The sequence below is a fragment of the Physeter macrocephalus genome, chromosome 9 (assembly GCF_002837175.3).
Source record: "Physeter macrocephalus isolate SW-GA chromosome 9, ASM283717v5, whole genome shotgun sequence".
Lineage (NCBI taxonomy): Eukaryota > Metazoa > Chordata > Mammalia > Artiodactyla > Physeteridae > Physeter > Physeter macrocephalus.
The window spans coordinates 108,220,075-108,246,400 of NC_041222.1; the positions used below are offsets into that span (position 1 = coordinate 108,220,075).

Here is a 26,326-nt window from a genome sequence, read left to right on the forward strand (position 1 = left end):
TGTAGAAATTTTCTGAAGATGTGTTCACTGATAGATATCTGCTACTGCAAATAACCAGTATTGGTGATTAAACTAATGTTAGGACACATGATTGAAATATACTTTCTCTGTTGACCGCCTTGCTTGAGTGCTTTTGTTGGCACATTTATTTTATGTCTTTATAGAAATATGTATGATTATAGTACAAGGTTCACAGAAAAGTCTTTAAGAAAAACTTGAAAAGCTTTCATAATCTTACAGCGAGGAGAGCACTAGAGTCATGGTTAACTTTGTGTCGTGTCTCATTTTTCCAGGGTCTGTTTATGATCTATAGATTATGTCCTCAGCATATTGAGTATTTTTAGATGATAGTGCAACATTTAATACAACCAACATACTGTAATCATTTACATATAATGTTTTATCTTTAAAATATTACTAATATTAACATAGACTGGATAATTGAATATAGCCCGACGTGTGCACAATTTTTTTAAAATCATGAAGCTATCACTATAAAATTTATACAGAGAATTAGGAAATTTATAATAGAAAGTTACACAATTCAAACTTTGTAAGTTCAATGTGTTAAAATTTCCATTTATTAACATTGCTGTGTAGCTAAGTTTCTGATGAGCAAGTATCACACAACAGCAGAGTTTAATCCATATCAACTTCATGTGTAGCTTTTACCAGTATTTGGGCAAATATATCATTGGATAAAGTCAGGAAAGTACTAAAGTTTTATGCATTTTGTCTCAAAAATTAGAAAAAGAGTCAAAAAATTTTGTAGAAAGGAGTGGAATATTCTCATCACTTGACTGGTACTCACGTGGAAATGGGACTGTAGAATAAGAAGGAAATATGAAAAATCAGCTGCGTCTAAATTATTCGAGGACGGAAGGAATTGGTACCTCTCACTGCATCCGTACAAATGTCCCCAAATACAGGCTCCTCGGGAAGAGGTTTGAGGCTGGGATACAGGACCATGGGACCTCTCTCACTCTGAGAAGTAAACCTACTGCAAGATGCGAAAACACACAAAATGATGTATACTCTGCTGGCAGTGGGCTCCTGTGAGAAATGCTGAGCCGCGTGCCAAGGTGGAGGTGACCGATGCCGGTGCCCTCCCAGACCGCTTTCCAGCCCAGTCGTGCCCACCGTGGAGACGGTTCAGCCCAGTACTCATCGCCTCCCTTTACTTGGTATTTTTATATCCTCAGATTTACAGAAGTATTTCCATTATTAGAAGGGAGTTTGGAAACCATGTAGCAAATGAGTATGTACTCTCTGAGTGCTGGCAACAGTACAGGTCTTTGTGTGAGAACCCACACACCACGCACACGTCACACACACCCCTCTGTTCACAGAGGGTCACGGAACAGTCGTTCTGGAACTTTCCTAACGTGAGAACCGCATGGGGCTTTGGTAACTCCTGGGCCCTACAGGGGGGTTCTCAGCCTCCCGGTTGATGGTGGAGCTAAAGGTGTGTTTTCTGACAATATCCCGGGTGACGGCCCGTGGCCCTGCCGTCTACACTTGAGAACCACCGCGTAGAGGGAAAATACTGGCCCTAAGCAGGTTCAGCCCCTGGTTAAAGGTCCTTTCCTTGCTCCTCTGCTTTGCCGCTACGGAAGGATTTTTTTAAGTTTACATTTTCAGAAGTTGTTCATTCCTGATAGGACATCGGAAGAACACAGTCGTTCTTTTTGGCTTACTGATCGATCAAGTCGGAGGTGGGAGGAAGGGGGAGTGGCATTGTACAGATGCATTTGCTCCAGTCCTTCCCTTGACAGGTATTTATTTAACAGTAAATCTTTAAAATTTGTTGCAGTCTCAGGTGGACTAAAACAGCCTGACTCAATTTTGTGCGCACACACACACACATTTTATGTGGGATAATAAATACATCAGTGTGTCTAGATTGAAAAAAAATTGTGGAATATTGCCTATGCACCTGGCCTTGGATTGCTGTGAATTTCCAGGACGTTCTCAACGATATGACTCACGCAGCACTTGGTAGAATGTTCCTAAGTGGCTAAGACTGTGACCCCTCTCCAGTGGGGCTGCAGAAGGATGAGGGAGATTGAAACTACTCGTATTCGAAGCTGATTGAATATTATCTTCCACTGAGGAAAATCTCAAGCTATTCTTTCCGACGTGTGCTCTTTCTAGGGAAAAAGATGGTAAGAACAGGAATTATTTTTTCCTGTGTGTGTGCATCACATTTTGAAACTGAACATTTCACATTTTTAAAAATCTACAGATATTTATTTTGAATGCTAGTGGAAATGAAGGCTTAAAACAAGACATTTGCTGTGTATGCATTTTTAGCCTTCATCGATAAACTTATAGAATGAATGAATGGCCTTTTCACCGAGACTTTATTATATTATATTGAGGAAAATTCAAATCAGTCGCCAAGAATTAAATACTGTATATGTGTATATGTCTATTTGAGGCAACAAAGGCCTCTTAAAACCCTTCCCTTATGTTCTGCTCACAAGCAGAAAGTCAAGATCAGGGCTGCAATACCAAAGGAAGGGCTGGAACACCGGTCGGACAGGCATTCGCCTCGACGGGTGTGACGTCTGCCTCAAAGCCCTCACCCCGCGCTGCTCCTTGGGGTCCCACCTGGGGAAGATGCACGGGGTGCAGCGGCAGGAGGCCTGCGCGCAGCGCCGGGACAAGCTGCGCGTCGGGGAGGACTGCGGATACACGGGCTCCACGCGGGAGGACCTGTACCTGCACATGAATGGCGCCCACCCGGGCAGCGCGGTTCCTCCAAAAGACATCCAAGAACCTGGCAGCCCTCTTGCAAAACACGCTGACGTCCACGCTCCAGGGCAGCGCCAGCCTGAGCGAGGAGGAGGAGAAGCAGGAGGGGGCGTGGATGCCAACACGGCCACGTGTCCGCAGATTCCCCGTCTTGAGGGCCCCCCGCCCCACGGGCTCTTTCTAAGTCGAAGAGTTCCGTCCATCTCTCTGTCCTCTGGGGGCCCCAATGGGAGGCTCCGTTCCAGGGCCGTCAGTGATGATACCAGTGGCTTCAGGCCCCCCGTAACCTGTGTCCCCGGGAACACTGTCACATGAATGAAAGCTCGTGGATGGCTATAATCACCGGCTGGGGTTTGGGGTTTTTTTTTTTTTTTTTTTTTTTTATAGGATTTTCACACATGCAGGCAGGGGTGTTCTCCCCGCAAATTTCTTAGTTTCTTTCTTCAGGAAAATGTCAGTACAAGGTACACAGTCATCAGAGTTACAAGGCAAAGCATAAGACTGGCACCTGTTAGCATCTTGATTTTTTTATGTTCATTGACAGCTCTTATGTTGAAGTAGAACGATAGATCATTCTTGAAATCTGTTAGCTTTCTGATACTTCTCAGATGATTTCTGAGTAAATATACCTGTTCATCTCTTGGTTTTAAACAGAGGTAGAGATTGTGGTCACTGCCTTACGGAGAGGAAAGCCCTGGAAGATGCTCTGTCCACCCCTACGTACCCCTCTTGCAGCATCACCACTGCTGATGTTTAGAAGCCCAGGGAAAACAAAAGCAAGCACGATTCAAGTTCTTGATTACGTTAACATTGAACCCAAATCAAGTAGAATAATTCCTGTGATTAAAGATAGAATAGAATTTGCTTCACTTTTCTCAAATCAGGCAGGAATTACATAAAATCTGACAGTGTTTAAGAAAGGTTTGCTGTAGTTCTGTTGTTGATGGATTGATTAAGCAAAGTAAACTTATAAATCCCTTGCATTCATATTGCTTGAATAAAATAGTTTGTAGGAACAATAAATGCTGGAGAGGGTGTGGGGAAAAGGGAGCCCTCTTGCACTGCTGGTGGGAATGTAAACTGATACAGCCACTATGGAGAACAGTATGGCGGTTCCTTAAAAAACTAAAAATAGAGCTACCATATGACCCAGCCATCCCACTACTGGGCATATACCCTGAGAAAACCATAATTCAAAAAGAGTCATGTACCACAATGTTCACTGTAGCTCTGTTTACAATAGCCAGGACACAGAAGCAACTTAAGTGTCCATCAGCAGATGAATGGATAAAAAAGATGTGGCACATATATACAATGGAATATTACCCAGCCATAAAAAGAAACGAAATTGAGTTATTTGTAGTGAGGTGGATGGACCTAGAGTCTGTCATACAGGGTACGAAGTGAGATAGTGGCATGGACATATATACACTACCAAATGTAAAATAGATAGCTAGTGGGAAGCAGCCGCATAGCACAGGGAGATCAGCTCGGTGCTTTGTGACCACCTAGAGGGGTGGGATAGGGAGGGTGGGAGGGAGACGCAAGAGGGAGGGGATATGGGAATATATGTATAGCTGATTCACTTTGTTATACAGCAGAAACTGACACAACAATGTAAAGCAATTATACTCCAATAAAGATGTTAAAAAAATAAAATAGTTTGTAGGAAAAGGAATAGGTCCGATATGACATTGTTATCCTGGATACCAAATATAAAACTTTTAAATAAATTCACAATATGATGAGTCTTTGAAAGGATGTTTGATAGAGGGCATGAGTTCACTATTGGTATCATTATTTATGTTCCTCATTTTTTACACATTTTCTTGGAGAGATGCTAGATGGGAAAGTAAAATTTAATGTTAAGACCTGGATTTCATTAAATTTTCAAGGAGACAAGCATACACATACCGATGTCCTAAATATAGTAGGAATACAAATATGCAGAAGAGTTTTCTTCCGTTTGAGATGAATAGTACTTTATGGTCTTTTTTTGTTACGTTACTTCTCATTTGTTTTGACTGTATCTATTATTTTTGACCCAGGCTTGAATCCTGTCTAAATTACTTTCCACTGAGGACAGTCATGTGGTGTGTTTAGGGCAGGACGGGCCTCTGTGGTCAGTCAGGGAGGAGGGGGCCCTGGAGCAGCCATCTTGAAAGGCTCCTGGTTTTTATGCCACCGTTGAGCACATGTTTTTTGTCTTTGGCTTGGTTTATTTATTTATTTATTTTATTTGATTTTTATTGTATATTGGAGTATAGTTGGTTTATCATGTGTTAGTTTCAGGTGTACAGCAAATTGATTCAGTTATGCATATACAGGTATCTATTCTTTTTCAGATTCTTTTCCCGTATAGGTTATTACAGAATATAGAGTAGAGTTCCCTGTTCTCTACATTAGGTCCTTGTTGATTATTTATTCTCTATATAGTAGTGTGTACATGTCATTCCCAAACTCCTAATTTATCCTCCCCCCCACACCTTTCCCCTTTGGTAACCATAAGGTTGTTTTCGAAGTCTTTATTTGTTTTTATTGATTTTCAGCGTGCTGGGGAGAAAAGGAAAACTTAAGCCACAAACAATGAAGATACGTGACTGTCACCCACGCTGAGATCCTGAGCGAGTCTGTGTGTGTGTGTGGCAGACAGAGTAACATTTGCGAGATGACCTGAGCCTTAGGGTTATTCACAGCGTGAATCTACAGGAAATGCCCCACTTGGGGTTCGCTGGTTTCTGTTCACCCTCAGTCCCAGAGCCTCGGACTGTGCACGGCACCCCTGTACTTGCTTGATGAGCGCAGATGTGAATGACACCTGTAACCTGCTCCTTAGAAGTAGTTCCACCTTGAGTTAAAACGTCTTTTAAGTAGAGATTGTGTTTTATTATCTTAAAGCACCTTGGGGTCTAATCTTTCCTAACGATATGCTTACAGTACAGTGTTGTATAATTCAGTCATTAAAAAATATCGTATATTGTTATTGGTCGTGGGGACATCAAGATGTCCCCATGGTCGTGGTGACAGCGGTGAGAGGAACAGGGCTGCCCTTCCGTGACCTGCGGTCTCCCTGGAGCGCAGCCCACCCTGGGGGGACGCAGGGGCTTGGGACTCGCTGGTTTGGGGGCCTCCAAGGAGCCAGCCTGAGAGGCGAGTGAGGTCTGGGTTCGTGGAGAGACCCTGAGATGGGCAAACACAGGCTGGATTTTCATCCCAAGCCCCAGGAGCCTGGGGAGTGAGAGGTGGGAAGGAAAAGAGGTCCCAGGACTCGTCCTGAGGTGGGGGGCGGGGTCTTTGCAGCGTCGAATGGTCAGGAGGAGAGGAGGACAGAAAGGCAGGAGGAAGGGCAGGGGGCCAGGGAAGGAGATGTAATAGGGGACCTGGGCTCCAGCTCGGGGCGTGGCAGGAGGCGTGGTAACGTGGGCGGGGTTTCTCCAGGCTGTCACTTGGAGCGAGGGGGCCTGGGGACGGTGCAGGGCCCGGCCTGGAAGCACAGAGCTTTCTGACTCAGGCACGTGGTCGGTGGTTTTGAACAGTGACTGAATCCAGCCTGGAGTGTAGACGGTGTGCTTTGCTGCAGACCCGTGTGCTTCACCTTCAGCCCTTGACACCTTCCTCGGACACTGGAGCGGCCCCGCCTGCGCCTTACCAGGGTGGAGGCACGCAGTCTTCACTAGTCAGTGGCGACTGTAAGTCTGAAAGCAGGACACGCCCTTTGAGAGGCGATGCTGGACTTTCAGAGATGCATAGATATGATGAGTTACGTCACCTCTGCTGTTACTCATTAGCCCGTGAGCTCGTGTGTCATTCCTGTATAAAAGCATTCAGAACAGGCAGTCTTCGCATCATAATACTGAAGTGTAATTTACCACTTTAAATGCTATTTAACTTTTCCATTGGTGTTTCGTCTTCCTTCTTTTCTTACAAACTGGCATAATGTTTTCAAACTTTCTGTATACTGTCCTCTCCGCCCCTTCTACCTTCTGTTTGCTTTTACAACGCTCGTTTTGAGAACGTGACTTTTTTTAACCTTTTTTTCTGTTTACTGTTCCCTTACTTCTGAAAACTCAATATACGGTTTGTTATTTAATCATTTGATAACAGAGTCTAGTCCTGTTTACCATTTTCCTGAGGCTGATGTTGCTCTTGTCTTGAATACAAGATGAAGATTTTGGAAAAGACACTGCAATACTAAGTACGTTTTATGAGTTGATTGCTATTCTTTAGCAGGACTGATGAGAAAATATTGAGGATGTATTCTAGGATTTTACTGTTCCCCAGGACGTGTCTAATTGAGTTGTGTGGAGATCGTGACTCTCACACGGATATCTCTTCACGGCGTTTACTGCGCCCTTCAGTAAGAGATGGAGGGTTGATTGACGTGTGTGCGTGTCATGTCAGTGGTGTGTCACATCTGTCTGACTCTGTGGTGACCTCGCCAGGACGATAGGACTGTGCTTCATCCCACGCTGTCATTTGTAACGTTCACTGAGGTATTCTACCCCTAAAGAAGGCAATAGTAACTTTTACTCCAGTCTACAGGGAGGAACAAGTGAACGCATGGCGCTTTACATTTTTTCTATTAGCATCCGCTAGCAAAACACATACACTCGTGAAAATTATTAACAGGGGACTTGGAATAACCGTTTTGCATGGTTAAGTTCGCAGGTTTCTTTTTGTATTATTTTGCAGTTATTTGTGTTTATAGGAGCGATTTTACATTATATTGTACTGTTTGTTCATAGTAGTCATAATATTTTTGTTAAGGATATTATGGATTAATATGCTCCCTATATTAATATTTCATGGGGCATGACTTCTCTGTGAGACATTTCAGAGCAACTGAAACAGCTTTGCCATTAAAAATCTTTCTTGGGGAACTCCCTGGCGGTCCAGTGGATAGGACTTGGCGCTGTCACTGCTGAGGGCCCGAGATCCATCCCTGATCTGGGAAGTAAGATCCCACAAGCCACGCGTTGCGGCCAAAAAAAAAAAAAAAAAAGTCCTCCTTGTGGCTCCCGTAGTCGAAATGAAATGGCTCCTTTGGAACAGAGGACAGTCACAGTCACGGCTCTGTCTCTGTTCTTTAAGGATGTGAAAATGGAGGGTTAGTAGCCGAACATAAAGCCTAGTGATTTACCCACGATTAGAAGTAAATAGTATAAAATCTTGCTCTGCAATTACTTAAGGCCAGGAATCCTGTCTGACACCGTGTAGTCCTCCACTCTCTCTTTCAGTGTTCCCTCGTCTCTGACTAATGTTTCTTACATTTGGTTCACTTTTCTTACCTGAAACCTGAGAAGAAATTTCTGCGAGGCACCAGTGGATTCTGGCATCTCTCACCTCAGGCTGTTACACACAGCTCTGGGGAAGGCACCGAGGGCAGCCGACAGGGTGAGAACTGGCTGGAAGAGAAAGTCTGATGAGGAAGGTAGTAGTATTATCCATCCTGTGATCTGATGGGAGAAGTATAAGCCATTTACAGGAAAAGAGTGACCTTCTTTCACCTGAAAAAGTCTTGTGCGCTAAATGTCAATATTCCAAAAACCACTTTGGGTAGTCACACAGTTATATGAATTATATGTTATTTAAATATGTAGATTTAGATATGGGTATTTTTTTCATTATTAGCTTCAGTTAAATTAAAGCGTCTAACTTTGTTGAACTGTGCAATGAAATAGTGTGATTTTGGACCTGCAGGATGATACCCTCTGAATGGGGGGCGTCCGTGAATCCTGTGCAGGGAGACATTCTAGCATTTTCAAACAGTCAAGGTTTATTAGACAAATAACTTCATTTAACTAAGATGTTACCCAACGTGGAAATTAATTTAAATGGTAACATTGAGGATAATAATTCTTTACTCTTGAGGTGGGGAGGGCTGAATTTTAAAATCATATAAATGAACCCTTTCACTCATGTGGGGTTAAGCATTTTGACAGTTTTAATGCACTCATGTTAAAATGAATGTGCTTATGTGTTTGAAATCATGTTCTCTGTTACATTGTAGGGTAACACCCGTTAAAGTGTTCAGTTAGTACTAAATTCAGTCACAAATCCTAAACAGCAGGACACACACACACAAATCTACATTATTTCTTGAATGGGTGGGTATGCCAACAGAAATTGCTACATACAACACAGTACAAACATTCAGAGTGATTGGATTATTTGATTTCAAAAATTATTTTAGCAATCAGGGTTGATTGTCAAGTCGTTGTTACATAACAAGACAGCCATAGCGTGGTTCTCCTTGTTTCCAGGAATGCTCTTTGGACAGAGGTATTAATAATAACTATAATAGCTAAAATTGTGTAATTTACTACATGTCAGACGCTGTGCTGTGTGCTTTACAAATCTGAGTTTATTTAATCCCCAGGACAACCCTCTGGATAAATACTGTTATCATAAGTTGAGGCATGGTGGTAGGTGACACATCTGCGGTCACTTGAGGCTGGAGGGTCCTGGAGCAGGAGGAGTCCAGGCTGACGTGGCTCCAGAGTTGCTCTGGTTGGTCACGGACTCTTGTGCCTGTTGAATATGGTGTGATTTTGACACTTGCATCTTAACGTGCAAAGACATCTATATCTATGCATCAGTTTAGGGCTCTCCTTCATAGAAACCCCGAGCCCACCATGCGTGGAGTTCAAGTGCAACTTTGTTCACGGAACAAGATACTTCAGTGGAAATCATGTGACATATGTAGGGATACTCAGCAGTAAGGAATTTTTCTTTTCTTTTTGTTTTTTTGTTTCTGTCGACACTTTCGGGCATTGGTAAGAAGGAGAAAGGTTGGTCGACATAGTGATGGTCCACGTGCCTTCAGGGCTCAGCCAGGTAATGTAAATTATTAAACGTATAAGCCAATAGGGAGGAATAGGCATGGTGGTAAATCACAGACATAACAGTCGGCCTAACACTTCCGATTCACTGTTTTTACAGCGTGCACCAAACAAGCAAATCTGACTGATGTCAGCCTCAGGCCTTCACTGCTGGTTTCTGATTTCTGTTGTGTAATTATGTAAGTATTTCTCATGATGATTTCAGTGACTTCAGTGGAAATTCTTTTAGAGACGGCTGTTTGGTTAAATCATAAGGTATAATATCAACAGGCATTTCCTTTCTTATTCTTTCCAACAAATTTCAGTAACCTTTTATTTTCAGATGGTGAAAATAATTGTTAAGGAAAATTAGAATGAAAATTCTTCATTAGAATGAAGACTTCCTTGATAAGGCCCAGGAATGTTCCATCCAAAACATCTGTTCTAACCTGTACTTAACTTATCAGCAGTTCTTTCAAGGCTCACTGTGTCTTTGCACCTGAGTTTTTGTCTTGTACAGTGGATGATGGCTGCATCCTGCCTTTTATGGGTGAGGGATGGTGAGGGATCCGCCTCCTGTGTCAGAGCCAAATTCTCCTCAAACCAGTGGGAGTCTTGCTGGTTTAACCCCACGGTTGCCCTTAGAGATCACGTTTGAGGCTCTGGTGGCTGAAACGAAACATCGCTTTCCCTCCTCCTGGTTCAGAGTACAGAACTGCAGGGGACTAGCTTTTGTATATTTGCTCTTGGGCGCCTCTCTTCTGCTCCGGAGCCGTGGGGACCTTCTCCATTAGGCTGTGGGCGAATCCAAGGGAGAGGCTGGTGTCAGGGCGACCAGGCAGAGCCTGAAGTCATCCAAGAACAGGGAAGAAGAGTGGGAACCAGGGCAGGTCATAGAAAAGAAGAGGCATAAATACTGGAAGCCTGGTCAGGATGATATGAAATTCCTTCTCCTAGATTTGCTAGTGACATTTGAGTATTTCTGAGGAAAGTAACAGAACAGCCCTAAGAAACCAGCATTTCTGTTTCCTGAACAACTTGATGGCCGAGTTGCTCTTTTTTTCTAGTGGAAAAAGAACTTAGCGTGCTTGTCAAACAGGGCATAATGCCACTTTGATGAAGCTTTTTCAAGAGTAACTGGTACATGAAATATGAGCAGTTTGTCTATTTAAGGTTTAACGGGGGTGGCAGCTGGCGCTCAGCAGGGTTCATTGACGTGAATTTTACAGTTGAAAATGCTCCATAAGCAAACATAGACACAGTCGGGATAAATGAGACAGTCTCTCAGCCTATAAATTATTCACAGGAACGTTTCAACCCTTAAACCTATACAGCCTTGTATTTACAGTGAGTAATAGGGGTATTTCAGGGTGTCATTGGACTGAATTTATTTAATTGAGGGTGAACGTGAGAGATAGGAGAAACTCCAACAGACTAGTAACCAAAGGAAAAGTAAGGAAATAATTATGTTGGATTTATAGGCGATTATGGAGAGCCTCTGATAAGAAAGCTTTTAAATAAGATGTGTGAGTCTCATTCTGTCATATACGCTTTAGAACCCCTTTAGCATCTGCATCTAGCCAGTTTATATTTTGGATTAATCATAATCACATGCACACGCAAAGAAACATCACGTGCGCGACATGCTCGCTCAGCAGAACTCGCAGAGCCTGGTGGAGAGCGGTTGCTGCTTTGCCCTGGAGCAAAGCCCCCACCCACCTCCCACCGTGACCCTGGCCTTGGGCAGCTCTGGGCTCCTGGCCTCCTGCGACGGTCCCGGTTCTCTCAGCCTCCTAAGCCGTGCCCCAGCTTCCAGCCCAGTCCGGCCTCCCCAGCTGCCCCTGAGCAGCCGGCCCAGGGCCCTGCGGAGGGCTGGTGGGGTGAGGACGCCCCTGTGATGGGGCTTCTCTGAATTCTGCCCCCGACCCAGGCCCACGAGCGGCGCGTGAATTGTTACGTCTTCTGCCAACTCTTCTTTACGGCGGGTTTGCCCTTGTATCCACCCGCGCCCGGGGCTCGAGGTGGCCGTGGAAGCATTGACCCTGATCTGGGAGTCCGTGCCTGGTGGTTTCCTTCAGTCCTTAGCGCCACGATGGACTTAACAACACCTGTGCTCTCAGAGTTCTCTGACTTCTCCCTTTTAAAGTGGGAGCGATAGGCGTTGCCGTCCTGTGCATCTTAGCCGTAATTGGAATTGGCTTTGGGGAGGCACATGTGTACACGGTTTCCAGTTTTAGAAGTTAAAATTTATATTGCAGTGAATTTTCTTATCATGTCTTTGGATGTATTTGTGTGTGTGTCTGTGTGTATTGTACGTGTGCGTATGTAGCTCTCGGCACATCTATAGGACTGGGATTTCTGAATCATGGCCTATCTCACCTCTGTTTTAATCTCATGTATTTTGTTCTCCATGAGAGACTGTTATTGTTCTTACAGTTATGATTTATTTAGATTTATCCACATTTTTTTTCCCATTACTCTATTCCTTACTGAGTTGAGTGCTTTTCTCTGCCATATCCTTGCACCTGAAGAACCACTTCTAGTCATTCTTTCCAATGAGAGTCTACTGCCGGTGACATCACTCAGTTTTAGTTTGGTTGGAAATACTTATTTTTATTCTTCAAACCAAAGGATATGGGCATAGAATTCTTTTTGGCAGTCATGTGCTTTCTGGAATTTAGAGAGGTTATTTTACTGTCTTCTGGCTTTTGTCATTTGAGTGGATAACAGTAAACTGTCAGTTTTGTTGTTACCCAAAGAAGGTTAAACTCTCAATACCCCCCTCAGCTGCTCATCAGATTTGAGTTTGCTTCATCTTATGTTTGCTTGTGTTTCCCTGCTTGGTGTCCGTGATGATTCTTGAATCTATAGCATGATATTCTCACCACTTTTAGAAAATCTCAGCCATTATTCAAGTATTATGTCAGCATCACCTTCTCTCTTTTCATTACAGGGGCATAAATTAGACCTTATTATCTGGACACCTGTTATATCTTTATGCTCCCTTATTTTCATTTTTAAAGGTTCTTCTCGTGCTTCATTTTGGAGATTTTCTCCTGAACTTTATTGCGGTCATCTATTCTTCTTTTCCTAATCCGTGGATCAGTGATCTTTCTCTGTAAAAGGCCAGATAGTAAATATCGTATGCTTTTATAGCCTTGGTCACAACTAGAAAACTTGGCATTATAACACAACAAAGTCATAGCCAGTAGGTAACCAGATGGATACAATTTTGTTCCAGTAAAAGTTAATTACCAAAACCAAGAGTCTGCCAGATGTGGCCCACAGGCTGAGGTTTGCCAACCCCCTGTCTAATATAGCCTATTGAATTCATAATTTCATATACTGTATTTTTTATGTCAAGAGTTTACACTTGGCTCTTTTTATAGACTCTAGTTCCCTGGTGCAATTTAGCATAATGCCAACCATTTTTCTGAGCATATTAATTATAATTATTTTAACACTTGAGTCTGATAATTCCAACATCTGGATCAACTCTGAGTCTACTTCTAGGGCTCGTTTTTCCTCTTGGTCACCTCTCCTGCTCTGCCTGTTTATTTTCTGCAGCTGGAGTCTTGGTGTGACCAACCGCAAAGGCTCTGGATGAGACGTCAACGCGGGGGGACGCGTCACCTTCCTACCACCAAGTGGGAGCGTTATCGAGGCTGAGCTTCAGTACTTACAAAACTCAGTGTATTTCTGCTTCTCCGTAGATCCAGGGGTACTCTATTTTCAGGGGGTCCCAAGTGAAAGTCTTGGGAATTGATCGCCTGCTCGCTGGCAGGCCCCATCTGCCGTGATTTATCCCCCAGGCCCCTGTGGCTGCTGAAGCTTCCACCACATTCTCGCCTCTTCCCACCCGGTGCTGTGGGCTCTTCTGCACCTGCCCCGCGTGGCCTGGTGAGGACCCGGGACCCAGAGGAGGTGTGTGCACAGCTCACGTGTCCACTCTGCCTTCTCTTTTTTTTTTCACTGCCTTCTCTTGAGGGTCCTGGATCCTCAGTCTTGGCTGTCCTAGAAGCCTGGACACCTGGGTGTTACTTCCTTAAGAAATGGGGAGAAACCGTTCAGATTCTTGCTCAGCTTCCCAGCATCTCTGTCGGTTTAGAGACAGACGTCGGCCTGTGGGAGGTGAGCCCTCTCCCAGCACCGGGACCCTGCCTCCCTGGCCCACAGCTGGGTCTTCAGTACCTTCAGATAACGTTTGTTTTTGTCCTTTGTTGGCTTGTTTGATTGACTTCTGGCTTCCCTGGTTTGCTTTCCGAGGGCAGCTGTAGGCTGGTCCAGCGTTCCTGGGGATGGACGTTCATCTATTACTCTTTAGTCTCTGGGAAACAATTCAGAGCCGTCTCATCTCTTTCCTTCGTTCTGTGCAGGTTATTTGCGGCGTGCTGTGTCACGGTCCTTCTCTACATGGTTCTCCCTTGCTCAGCATCCCAGGATGTCCTGCACACTGCATTTCCCACACTCTGTGGTCTGGCATCCAGCTGGGTTTGGAGCAGGGGGTGGGCACCCCCAGGGGACCCGGCCCTGCGGCTGAGGGGCCGTCCTACCCTCTCCTTCCGTGGACAGACGCCTGGTCACCCTCTGGCCAAGGTCCTGGGGGTGGAGCCCTCCCGGGGTCTGGCTTCCCTTTGGCTCTGCGCCTCCATCATGCACCGCGTGTTTAAGGAGGTGATGGGTTTCCCGCTGCTGCTTGAACCTTGTTGCGTGACCACCCTCAGCTGTGCCCTGAATCCCGCCGGCTCCTCTCTGAAGAGGATAAGCCGGTAGGTGAGCGCGCGGTCTGGGCCCGAGAGGGTGGAGAGGCCTCCGCTGCCTTGGCGTTGTCAGCGTGTCGACCTGGCGTGTTTTCACCCCTGCAACCACCCGTATGGGATCTGCGGTTCCTCCCCTGACACGCTGACCTTTTCACATTGATTATTTCTACCTGCTGCCCAGATGCAAAATCGATATAATCAAGCAGGCAAATCACTTGATAGTGGACTGGCCTGAAAATAGGGGAGAAAATCTCATTACTCAGTGTCCTTGGGTGTGCTGAGAACGTGTATAAGACAGGTGCACAGGCCACTGATGCCGTTCTTCTTGATTTACACACATAGATCTGATACATGATCTTTATTTGAAGAAATTTAGATTTATCCACATTTTTTTTCCCATTACTCTATTCCTTACTGAGTTGAGTGCTTTTCTCTGCCATATCCTTGCACCTGAAGAACCACTTCTAGTCATTCTTTCCAATGAGAGTCTACTGCCGGTGACATCACTCAGTTTTAGTTTGGTTGGAAATACTTATTTTTATTCTTCAAACCAAAGGATATGGGCATAGAATTCTTTTTGGCAGTCATGTGCTTTCTGGAATTTAGAGAGGTTATTTTACTGTCTTCTGGCTTTTGTCATTTGAGTGGATAACAGTAAACTGTCAGTTTTGTTGTTACCCAAAGAAGGTTAAACTCTCAATACCCCCCTCAGCTGCTCATCAGATTTGAGTTTGCTTCATCTTATGTTTGCTTGTGTTTCCCTGCTTGGTGTCCGTGATGATTCTTGAATCTATAGCATGATATTCTCACCACTTTTAGAAAATCTCAGCCATTATTCAAGTATTATGTCAGCATCACCTTCTCTCTTTTCATTACAGGGGCATAAATTAGACCTTATTATCTGGACACCTGTTATATCTTTATGCTCCCTTATTTTCATTTTTAAAGGTTCTTCTCGTGCTTCATTTTGGAGATTTTCTCCTGAACTTTATTGCGGTCATCTATTCTTCTTTTCCTAATCCGTGGATCAGTGATCTTTCTCTGTAAAAGGCCAGATAGTAAATATCGTATGCTTTTATAGCCTTGGTCACAACTAGAAAACTTGGCATTATAACACAACAAAGTCATAGCCAGTAGGTAACCAGATGGATACAATTTTGTTCCAGTAAAAGTTAATTACCAAAACCAAGAGTCTGCCAGATGTGGCCCACAGGCTGAGGTTTGCCAACCCCCTGTCTAATATAGCCTATTGAATTCATAATTTCATATACTGTATTTTTTATGTCAAGAGTTTACACTTGGCTCTTTTTATAGACTCTAGTTCCCTGGTGCAATTTAGCATAATGCCAACCATTTTTCTGAGCATATTAATTATAATTATTTTAACACTTGAGTCTGATAATTCCAACATCTGGATCAACTCTGAGTCTACTTCTAGGGCTCGTTTTTCCTCTTGGTCACCTCTCCTGCTCTGCCTGTTTATTTTCTGCAGCTGGAGTCTTGGTGTGACCAACCGCAAAGGCTCTGGATGAGACGTCAACGCGGGGGGACGCGTCACCTTCCTACCACCAAGTGGGAGCGTTATCGAGGCTGAGCTTCAGTACTTACAAAACTCAGTGTATTTCTGCTTCTCCGTAGATCCAGGGGTACTCTATTTTCAGGGGGTCCCAAGTGAAAGTCTTGGGAATTGATCGCCTGCTCGCTGGCAGGCCCCATCTGCCGTGATTTATCCCCCAGGCCCCTGTGGCTGCTGAAGCTTCCACCACATTCTCGCCTCTTCCCACCCGGTGCTGTGGGCTCTTCTGCACCTGCCCCGCGTGGCCTGGTGAGGACCCGGGACCCAGAGGAGGTGTGTGCACAGCTCACGTGTCCACTCTGCCTTCTCTTTTTTTTTTCACTGCCTTCTCTTGAGGGTCCTGGATCCTCAGTCTTGGCTGTCCTAGAAGCCTGGACACCTGGGTGTTACTTCCTTAAGAAATGGGGAGAAACCGTTCAGATTCTTGCTCAGCTTCCCAGCATCTCTGTCGGTTTAGAGACAGACGTCGGCCTGTGGGAGGTGAGCCCTCTCCCAGCACCGGGACCCTGCCTCCCTGGCCCACAGCTGGGTCTTCAGTACCTTCAGATAACGTTTGTTTTTGTCCTTTGTTGGCTTGTTTGATTGACTTCTGGCTTCCCTGGTTTGCTTTCCGAGGGCAGCTGTAGGCTGGTCCAGCGTTCCTGGGGATGGACGTTCATCTATTACTCTTTAGTCTCTGGGAAACAATTCAGAGCCGTCTCATCTCTTTCCTTCGTTCTGTGCAGGTTATTTGCGGCGTGCTGTGTCACGGTCCTTCTCTACATGGTTCTCCCTTGCTCAGCATCCCAGGATGTCCTGCACACTGCATTTCCCACACTCTGTGGTCTGGCATCCAGCTGGGTTTGGAGCAGGGGGTGGGCACCCCCAGGGGACCCGGCCCTGCGGCTGAGGGGCCGTCCTACCCTCTCCTTCCGTGGACAGACGCCTGGTCACCCTCTGGCCAAGGTCCTGGGGGTGGAGCCCTCCCGGGGTCTGGCTTCCCTTTGGCTCTGCGCCTCCATCATGCACCGCGTGTTTAAGGAGGTGATGGGTTTCCCGCTGCTGCTTGAACCTTGTTGCGTGACCACCCTCAGCTGTGCCCTGAATCCCGCCGGCTCCTCTCTGAAGAGGATAAGCCGGTAGGTGAGCGCGCGGTCTGGGCCCGAGAGGGTGGAGAGGCCTCCGCTGCCTTGGCGTTGTCAGCGTGTCGACCTGGCGTGTTTTCACCCCTGCAACCACCCGTATGGGATCTGCGGTTCCTCCCCTGACACGCTGACCTTTTCACATTGATTATTTCTACCTGCTGCCCAGATGCAAAATCGATATAATCAAGCAGGCAAATCACTTGATAGTGGACTGGCCTGAAAATAGGGGAGAAAATCTCATTACTCAGTGTCCTTGGGTGTGCTGAGAACGTGTATAAGACAGGTGCACAGGCCACTGATGCCGTTCTTCTTGATTTACACGCATAGATCTGATACATGATCTTTATTTGAAGAAGAGCACAGAATCCAGGGAGCGGGGATGTGGCGCTCCTTTCCGACGGCGCCGCATGGCATTTCTCTTTTCCTTCGAAAGCAGCCTTGAGAGATACCCCCGACCCTCATTTCTCCATCTCTGTGTTTCACCTGACATAGAGGGGTCGCGACCAGGTCTGTAAATGGAACCGTTTTCACGGGGTGATGGGAGGGGATGGAGAGCCTTGGACGTTGCCCGTCCCGTTTCCATCCTCCACCTCCTGTGGAGACAGGAGAGTCCTGTGAAGCACCACCAGCAACCCTGCAGCCCTGGGGTTTCCTGCCAGAATCCCGGATCTCGTTCACGAAAACCCAACCAGTTCTTCCCTTCCCTTGGGAATAAAGGTGGGCGAGTGGGCAGAACCCCTAAGTCAGACCAAGTCAGCAGCCCCCCGTTTATCACTTAGCTAACAGACCACTGAAACCTGTATAAATCTATATAAAAACCAGCTGGAGATCTTGGAACAGCCCTGGAAAATCTTCTTTGGAATGCTGAGCCCTATTAGCAGTTGCCTGTTCCACCCCCTTAGGGAGCAGACTGGAGGGGGTTCATAGGATTTGCGTGTTTGCCGAAACCATATTTTATTCAGGTATGCTATGTGGTAATAGTTTTCAGGGGTGATAAAGCATATATAACTGATTTAAGATGCAAGTACATTTCCTTTTGATTATTTCACCAAGGGTTTTAAAAGTTACTTTAAAAAATAGCGGCAATATATTTTTTTTAATAATCCATTGTTATAAATCTGGGAATCAACCTTGGCAACGGGGTAATTTTAAAAATTTACAGCACACTTTGCCTTTCGGCAGCTGCCTTTGTGGAGCTCATCTGTGATACTTATGTGACAGACTCTTAAAATGTGATGAATTAACGTTAAAAGATGAAAAGTTGAGGTTTTCATTTGTAGTGTCTGGTTGGAAGCTAGTCTCAGATTTTAAAAATTGGTATTTAAAGAATTAAGCAGGTTTTATCGAGAATAATGTATTGTTATAGCTTCTTTGGAAATTATCCAGGAACAGGGCAGGTGGGCTGCTTGGAATGGCCCTCTCAGCTGGTGCTCCAGAGACTTCGCCGAGACAGTTCTCGTGGCCGTGATGTAAAAATGTAAAAACGCGCTCGAATAAAGACCGGTCACTCATGTCAACTCTCAGTGGGAAAAAGTGACTGGCGTTGGTATTTAAATTATGAAAATATTTCAGAATTGAACTACAATTGGAAATTATGTTCTTTTTAAAAAGACTGTTTTTTTTAGAGAAATTTAAGGCACACAACAGAATTGGGATGAAGATACAGAGGCTTCCCTTATACCTCTGTATCAACCATCAACATCCCCACCAGACGGTACATTTGTTACAACTGATGGACCTACAGTGACACATCATCACCCAGAGTCCATAGTTTACTCTTGGCTCACTCTTGGCGTTTCATGGGTTTGGGCAGATGTACAATGATATGTATCCATCACTATAATATTAGAGAAATTATTTTCACTCCCCTGAAAATTCTCTGTGCTCTGCCTGTTCAGCTTTCCTCCCAGCAAACCCCTGGCGACCACTGATCTTTTTGCTGTCTCCACAGTTTTGCCTTTTCTAGAAGGTCATATAGTTGGAATCATACAATCTGAAGCCTTTTCAAACTGACTTCTTTCACTTAGTCATATGCATTTAAGGTTCTTTCATGTCTTTTCACGACTGGATAGCTCATTTCTTTTTAGAGCTGAGTCATATTCCATTGTCTCGATGGACGTATCAGTTTATTTATCCATCAACTGCTGGAGGACATGTTGGTTGCTTCCAAGTTACAGAAATTATGAATAAAGCTGCTGTAAACTTCCACGTGTAGGTTTGCTCCGCGGCACGTGGGATCCTCCCGGACCGGGGCACGAACCTGCGTCCCCTGCATCGGCAGGCGGACTCTCAACCACTGCGCCACCAGGGAAGCCCTGAAATAAAGTATATTTGTATGCCATTCTGAAACATGGTTATTATAAATATTTGACATAGATACTCCTGATAATTAAAGTTTTTTTTTAATGAAAAATAAAGCCCTCTCTCACCTGGGACAATAAATTGTAAAATGCCACTGATAGCACTGACATTCATCTGTATTCAGGGCAATATTCATTAGTAGTTAATAACCTCATATTGGAAGAGTTTTTTAACTGTTTAATGAAAAGTTGCCTGGAATTTTATGCTGTATTTTAGAATTTGTTCCATCTTCCTGTCTGTCAGTGCATTTGTTCATTCAACCTTTATTGAGTACTTCCTTACCCATAGTCGGGGGTCAGTGGATATGCGTATTATGGATAAATGATTAAGTAGAACACAAACGAAGGTATTGTGCATTCTGTCTCTGATGGATACTCACTGATCCTGCTTTCACTGAAGTCTTTCATTGGTGTGCCCGTCCTTACACTGGGTTCCTTACCTGGAAGTTAAGGAGTCGTAGAACTAAGAGATGAGGATCCCGTCTCTCTCTGTGTGTTCCTTAAGCAAAGCAAGATTTTAAAAGACATCTTTGTGCCTAGAACACTTTCTAGCCTAAACGGAGGTACAAATATCATGGCTGGAGTTTGTGGAACATCTATGATTTCTTTCTGTTTGTCTGTTATTTTTCTGAGCAACAGAGAAAAACAGGTCGCAAACTGAGTAAGGATGAGGGGAGGGGGTTGAGGAGACGTGGTCTGAGATGTTCTTCCAGGGGTGCGGTGAGGGAGTGACCAGGGAGATGGGTGCTGGGTACCACCGAGTTCCCGCCTGATGAGAGGTCACGAATTGTGTCAGGGCTCGCACGGCTGTGTGCTTTACGCAGCTTTGTGCGTTCAGACCCCCAGGAGCTGGAGATTCAGCTTAAACCAAGATCGGGATTCATGCAAGCACATCCTGTAAAGGGAGCGAATTGTGGGTTTGTGCCCAAAAGAAATTAAAATAATTTACTAAGGAACTTAAGCTGGTAAGGCTAGAGAGGAAGACGTCAGGGGTGGGGGTGATAAGGAACATTGGACACGCGGTAGGAGTGATGGGTTGAAGGTGTAGGTGGCCCGAGGCCATTTGCTGCTGGACTTTCTGGAGGGAGGGGAGGGTGCTGGTGAGGGGGGTGTTTGGCTGCATCTTGAAAGCAGCGGCCGCTGTGGGCAGTTCCGCGCTCCCGAGAGCGAGAGCGGCTGGGGTTGTGGACGTGCCACCGCTGAGGTGGAGGGGCTGAGACGCAGGGAGGGCCCTCGGCATGGGTGCTGGCATCGCCCAGCGTTGTGCTGGGAGGCGTTGTGAGAAGTGGCCCCTCAAAGCCTTCAAGCAATAAGAGGAGAGAAAAAGGGGTCCAAGAAAAGAAAGGTGATCGTTAGGGAGGAGGATGGTGAGTGCGCCCTGAAGTTGTGGATTCAGAGCTGGTACCTTGTAGGAAGGAGCGGGGAGGGCGTGTGGTCTTAGAAATGACTGCCAGGCCTTGTGACAGCTCCTGAGACCCAGAGGGACACTGACCCCACAACCAGGCCTTCGTGGGCACAGTTGGTGCAGAAAACAGCCCCTGCCTGGGTGGACTTAGGGGGAAATCCTGCTGAGACTATGGGAACTAGGGGGTTAAAGGTCAGCAACTTCACCAAAGCCTGAGCGTGAGTTTAGACGTCACCAGGTGGCAGTTTCAGGAGACGTGTGTAGAGGCATGAGCTACCTGCGGGGGCTCTGAGGCCGATGATACTGCCTCAAGGGATTAAATCCTACAAGGTCACCGTGCAAATGGCAGAAACCACAAAGATTTGGTGAATGGGGCAACATACCCTGTTTCTCAGAAATATATTTTAGAAATAACTTCCATCGGTTGCCCGTTTGGGAATCATTTGGTTAGGGAATAAAAGAATCTGACTGATGGGCACGTTGCTTCCCTGAGATCATCTTTTCCAAAATTAGCCACCATTTAAAGAGTTAGTACACAATGAAATAGAAACAGTAGAACTTTCTGAGAATCTCTTAATTTTTTATTAGAAGCAAAGTCATTGCTTTTGAGTTGATATTTCATATCCTCTTTATATCCTAATTATTTCTGCAGGCTCTTGATGCAGAAGGATTGTTGGGTGGGTGGCTGGATGAAGTTGACTTCTCGTTGACCCTTTAGTAAATCTGAGAAACGGTTATTCTGACAGGGAACGAGGCGGTGTTTGTGTGTGTGTGTGAGAGAAGTGACAGGAGCACAGGATCAGTCGGGGTGTTTCTCTGAGCTCAGCAGGCAGTGAGAGGTCGCTTTGAGCAGGAGAGAAGATGGGCAGCTCCTGAATAGAAGAACCGAGTACAGGACGTCAGTCAGTCCAAGAGAGAGAGAGCATCTAACACAATAGCTGCCTGCGTTCAGTGACACTGGAAACTCCTGAGAGGAGAGGCCTTGGCAAAATACACCTCGGGGCACATTATTTATTGATGGAAATAAAATATTTCATAAGAAGTAAGTTGATAGTGGGAATGTGGTATCGACTGCTCTTGAAAAGGATAGATTTATATTTCAGTAGCACAGGCATCAACGGATACAGAATATGAGGATAAAGAAGCTTCTGAACACATTATAAGACAGAAGCAAAGGCTGGGGTGATCTTAGGTTATACTTACGGTGAGAGCTCAGAGCAAACTACGGAACTGAGTGTCATGAGAAAGAAATTAATGTGTCAAATTGCACTTTAATTTTGTTAAGACCTCCAGCTATTTTCAAAGTGATTTTGAATATGGTAGTGAATGTCATTTTCTCTGTGCAGTAATAGGTGAATCATTTAAAAAGGGAAAGTTTAAACATAGAGCAGGAAGAATGACAGACACTGGCAACAGAATTTAAGTCCACTAAATGCCAACCCAACACGTTCTATAAATTAAAAGAAAAAAAGTGGAAAGAGGTAACAAATGCTTAATGACCAGTTTGGGCAACACTCTGTTGGTTTCAGGGGGGAAGGGAAAGGACAACCTCTGATTAAGAGAAGCTTTAGACTCATGTAAGCTTACGAGAGAAGCATAAGATACAGTTTTTGTGTGGGCCACCAATTCCCGAGCCTTTCCAAGGTCCTGTAGTCAAATATGTTTACCTTTCATCAACTCCAGCCTCTGCAGGGTTAAGGTTCCATGTATTTCTGATCTGCTGAGTCATATATCACATGTCCATCTGATTTCCAGCTAACAGAGTTCTGTTGATATATCTTATCTGTTCTGGTCTACATTTTATGTGTCCTTGTACGTTTATATGTTTGTGCCTTTACAATCGTTTTACTAGGAAATCAGGAAACGTATGCTTCATTAAATCGGCCATATTTAATTCCAAGTACTTTTTAAATATATAAGTAAAAATGAATTAAAATCATAAAACTATTTACTGACAAGTGAAGCATTGAAATGCTGCAATTTATCTTGGTTTCAAGCCATTAACCTAGATTCACAATTATATATTTTAGCTATGGGAGGAAGAATAAAAATGATTGGGGAAAAATCCCTAAGAAGAATCAAAAGCAACTATTTTATTTTACTCTTTCAGAAAATAATTATTATAGATATTCTATGGGAAGAACTTTACTTGTTGATTTCAAAATTATGAAGATGAATTATACACTGATCCCTGCCTTCTAGGGAACATAAAGTCTAAAGTAAAAGACATAATTCGCGAGATAAATAACCATAGGACTTGATAGAAAATGAGCCTTGCATCAGAAAGTGATGGATAAAATGCCCTGGGAACTTAGGAGAAAGAAGAGGAGTTTTTTTTTCTGGGGGGTCTGAAAGGCTTTATGGAGAGGTTGGCCACTGAAGGTTTTAGAATTTGGGGTTGGTTTGGGGCCAGTACACAGCTTTGAAGGGATGTACTGAGTGAGAGACAGAACATGATTAGATTAAAATGCTGGAAACAGGAAACCCAGCTGGGTCAGAGGGTCAGAAACAGTGGAAAACAGTGTGGGGAAGAAGCTGAGCTTGGTTGTTGGTTCTGTGACCGTGAGGAGATTTAGGGATTTTCAGCAAGGCTGTGAGATGCTAAGAGCTGGGCATCGAGATCAGTCCTGCAACTGTGAATATTTCACTAAGGGGAGAATTACTTTTGAAAATTTTACGAGTCAGAAAAATGGAATTTATTGAAGTAAATGCAGTGTAGGTCTCCATCTGTGGAGCCAGGATCCCCTGCGCCATGAACTGGTAGGAAACTTAGATGGTAACTGAGACAAATTTCTGGAGGCTGAATGCAGACCAGCAGGAGAATGAGAGAACCCTGTGGGTCTGTGTCTGGACGGGGGATGGCTGGATCCTGTGTTCTACTCACATGCCCAGAGCATTCTCCAGAAGAAAGACGTGGTCTCCAGGGGAAGCGACTTTATCGAGGCTCTGGGATGAGGATTTACTCTCAATAATGGAGTACCCCTCCTAAGGGGAAGGAAAGCCCTACCACCGGAGAAACAGTTGTGAAGGTCACAGACCAGAGACACAGACACACTGAAACACTCAGATTTAATCATAAGGGAATAGAGGGCTTCCCGCCCACAGCTTCCCATCACACCAGCAGGGTCTGTATAACAGCAAGGTTACAGCAGAACAGATGCAGGACAGACTCTGTGAGGAGGAGTATTGAGGGAAACCAAAGTCAGGAAGGACCACAACAGGGAACTGGAGGAGAAGTGATACAGATGGACAGAGAGACATGATAAAGTGGAATCTTTTAAATGCTCAGATAAAACCAGAGAGGGCAGAAAAAAAAGAGGGGTTAAAAATAGCAAATGCGGGGCTTCCCTGGTGGCGCAGTGGTTGAGAGTCCGCCTGCCGATGCAGGGGACACGGGTTCGTGCCCCGGTCCGGGAAGATTCCACGTGCCGCGGAGCGGCTGGGCCCGTGAGCCATGGCCGCTGGGCCTGCGCGTCCGGAGCCTGGGCTCCGCAACGGGAGAGGCCACAACAGTGAGAGGCCCGCGTACCACACACACAAAAAGCAAATGCAACAAATAGCGGCAGAAAAATGGTAGCTATTGACCTGAGGCCCAACCATATGTTGTTTATAAGAGACTCACTTTAAATACAAAAACTCAGCTGGATCACAAGTCAAGGGAAGGAGAAAGATATGCCATGCTAACCCAATCAGATGAAAGCTGGAGTAGCTTTATTGATTCTGGAAAATTCAAATTCCAAGCAAAGAAAAATAGCAGGGATAAAGAAGAGCATTACATAATAATAAAGGGATCAATTTTCCAAGAAGACATAGCAATGCTAAGTGTGTTTGCACCTAATGAGAGGGTCAAAATGGCGCCTGAAACCCGAGTTCCCCTCTTGGTGGGTGTTGAGCCAATAGACATAGCCAAGGCAAAGACTGGGAGAAGGAAGGATTTATTACTTGCAGCAAGTAAGGAGAACCCCGGGGATCTCTCCCAAAGCAGTGTCTCCCCAACAGCAAAACTGGGGAAGTTCAAAGCTAAAGGTACATGCATATTCATGAGGGGGGTTGAGCAGAGGAGAATTCAGCGTAGATTTGGGGCAAAGGTCAACTGAGTCCAATCTTTAGTTGATTGATGTCAAGAGGGTCAACATCATCCTTCCATCTTCCACCTGGGACGGAGCCTGAGTTCCTGCAGAATTGTAGCACATGTTCTGTACATCCCTTGAGGAACTCGGACTCTGTTTTATTGCTGAACGATTGTTTCTTGACTGCTTTTCCTTTGTTCCTGCATTCCTTTGTTCACTTAAGATCATTAATTACTGAGACCTGTTCAAGGGTAAGCACAGTGTCCAGGCTCAGATCCCAAAATGGGTTCGGCCAAAAATGGCTTCTCTTACGTCAGGAAAGCCATGCCTGGTTCTCTCTCCCTGGGGACCCCTTACCCTATCTGGTTATAAAAATATGTAAAGCAAACACTGATGGATATGAAAGGAGAAATAGATGAACCCATTATTGTAGTTTATGACCTCAAAACCCCTCTTTCAGTAATTGATAAATAAAACAGGCAGAATATCAGCAAAGATATAAATGATTGCACAGTCTTGTCAATCACCTTGTTGTAGTTGACACTTGTTATAAGTAAGCATTAAACTGCAGCAGAGAACACACTCTTCTCAAGCTCCCAGGGAACCTCACACCCTGGGCCACAGAACACAACTAACAGATAAATAAGAAGTAGAAATTGTAAAAAAGTATGTTCTCACAACACAGTGGAGTCAACTAGAATTCAGTAACAAAATGATAACTGGAAGTTCCAAAATATTGGGAGAATAAACAACACATTTCTAAATCTGCAAGAGAAATTTAGAAATACCTTCAACTGGGTGAAAATGAAATTATAATTAATCAAAATGTGTGGGATGCAGCCAAAGAAATGCTTACAGGGAAGTTTATAACACTGAACACCTATATCATCAAAGAAGAGAGATCGAAATGCAGTAATCTAAGTCTACACTTTAAGAAACTAGAGAAAGAAGAGCAGTGTAATCCCCAAACAAGTAAAGAATAATAAACAATAAAAATTAGAGTAGAAATTAATAAAATTGAAAACAAGAAAATAGTATATAAAATCAACATCTAATTTTTTTTGAAAAGGTCAATGAATTGTAGCATTTGGCAGAAGAGGAAGAGAGAGAGAGAACAATTTACCAATATCAGAAATATGAGAGAGGTCCTCCCTACTGACCTGTGGACATTAAAAGGACTATAAAGGAATAGTGTGATGACTCTAGGCCCACAACTTGATAACTTAGCTGAAATGGACCAATTTCTTGAGAGACACAAACTCCCTACCTCTCACCAGGAGAATTTGGTAACTGAGGAGGCCTATGACTATTAAATAAGTTAATTAATATATAATTAATAAAATATTAAACAATAACCTTAATTATTTAAGGTTATCAATTAATTAAATATAATTAATTAAATAGTAAATAATAACCTTCCAAAAAATAAATAAGCAGTGATGGTTTCACTGGT

At 44.5% G+C, this 26,326-nt stretch overlaps 1 protein-coding gene and 1 pseudogene across 4 annotated transcripts in view; both read left to right on the plus strand.

The window, feature by feature from the left end:
* SPOCK3 (SPARC (osteonectin), cwcv and kazal like domains proteoglycan 3) overlaps positions 1-26,326 on the plus strand; it is a 466,152-nt gene that overhangs the window by 92,281 nt on the left and 347,545 nt on the right. The window lies entirely within an intron of this gene.
* LOC112066733 (transcription factor Ovo-like 2) lies at positions 1,096-2,941 on the plus strand (annotated as a pseudogene).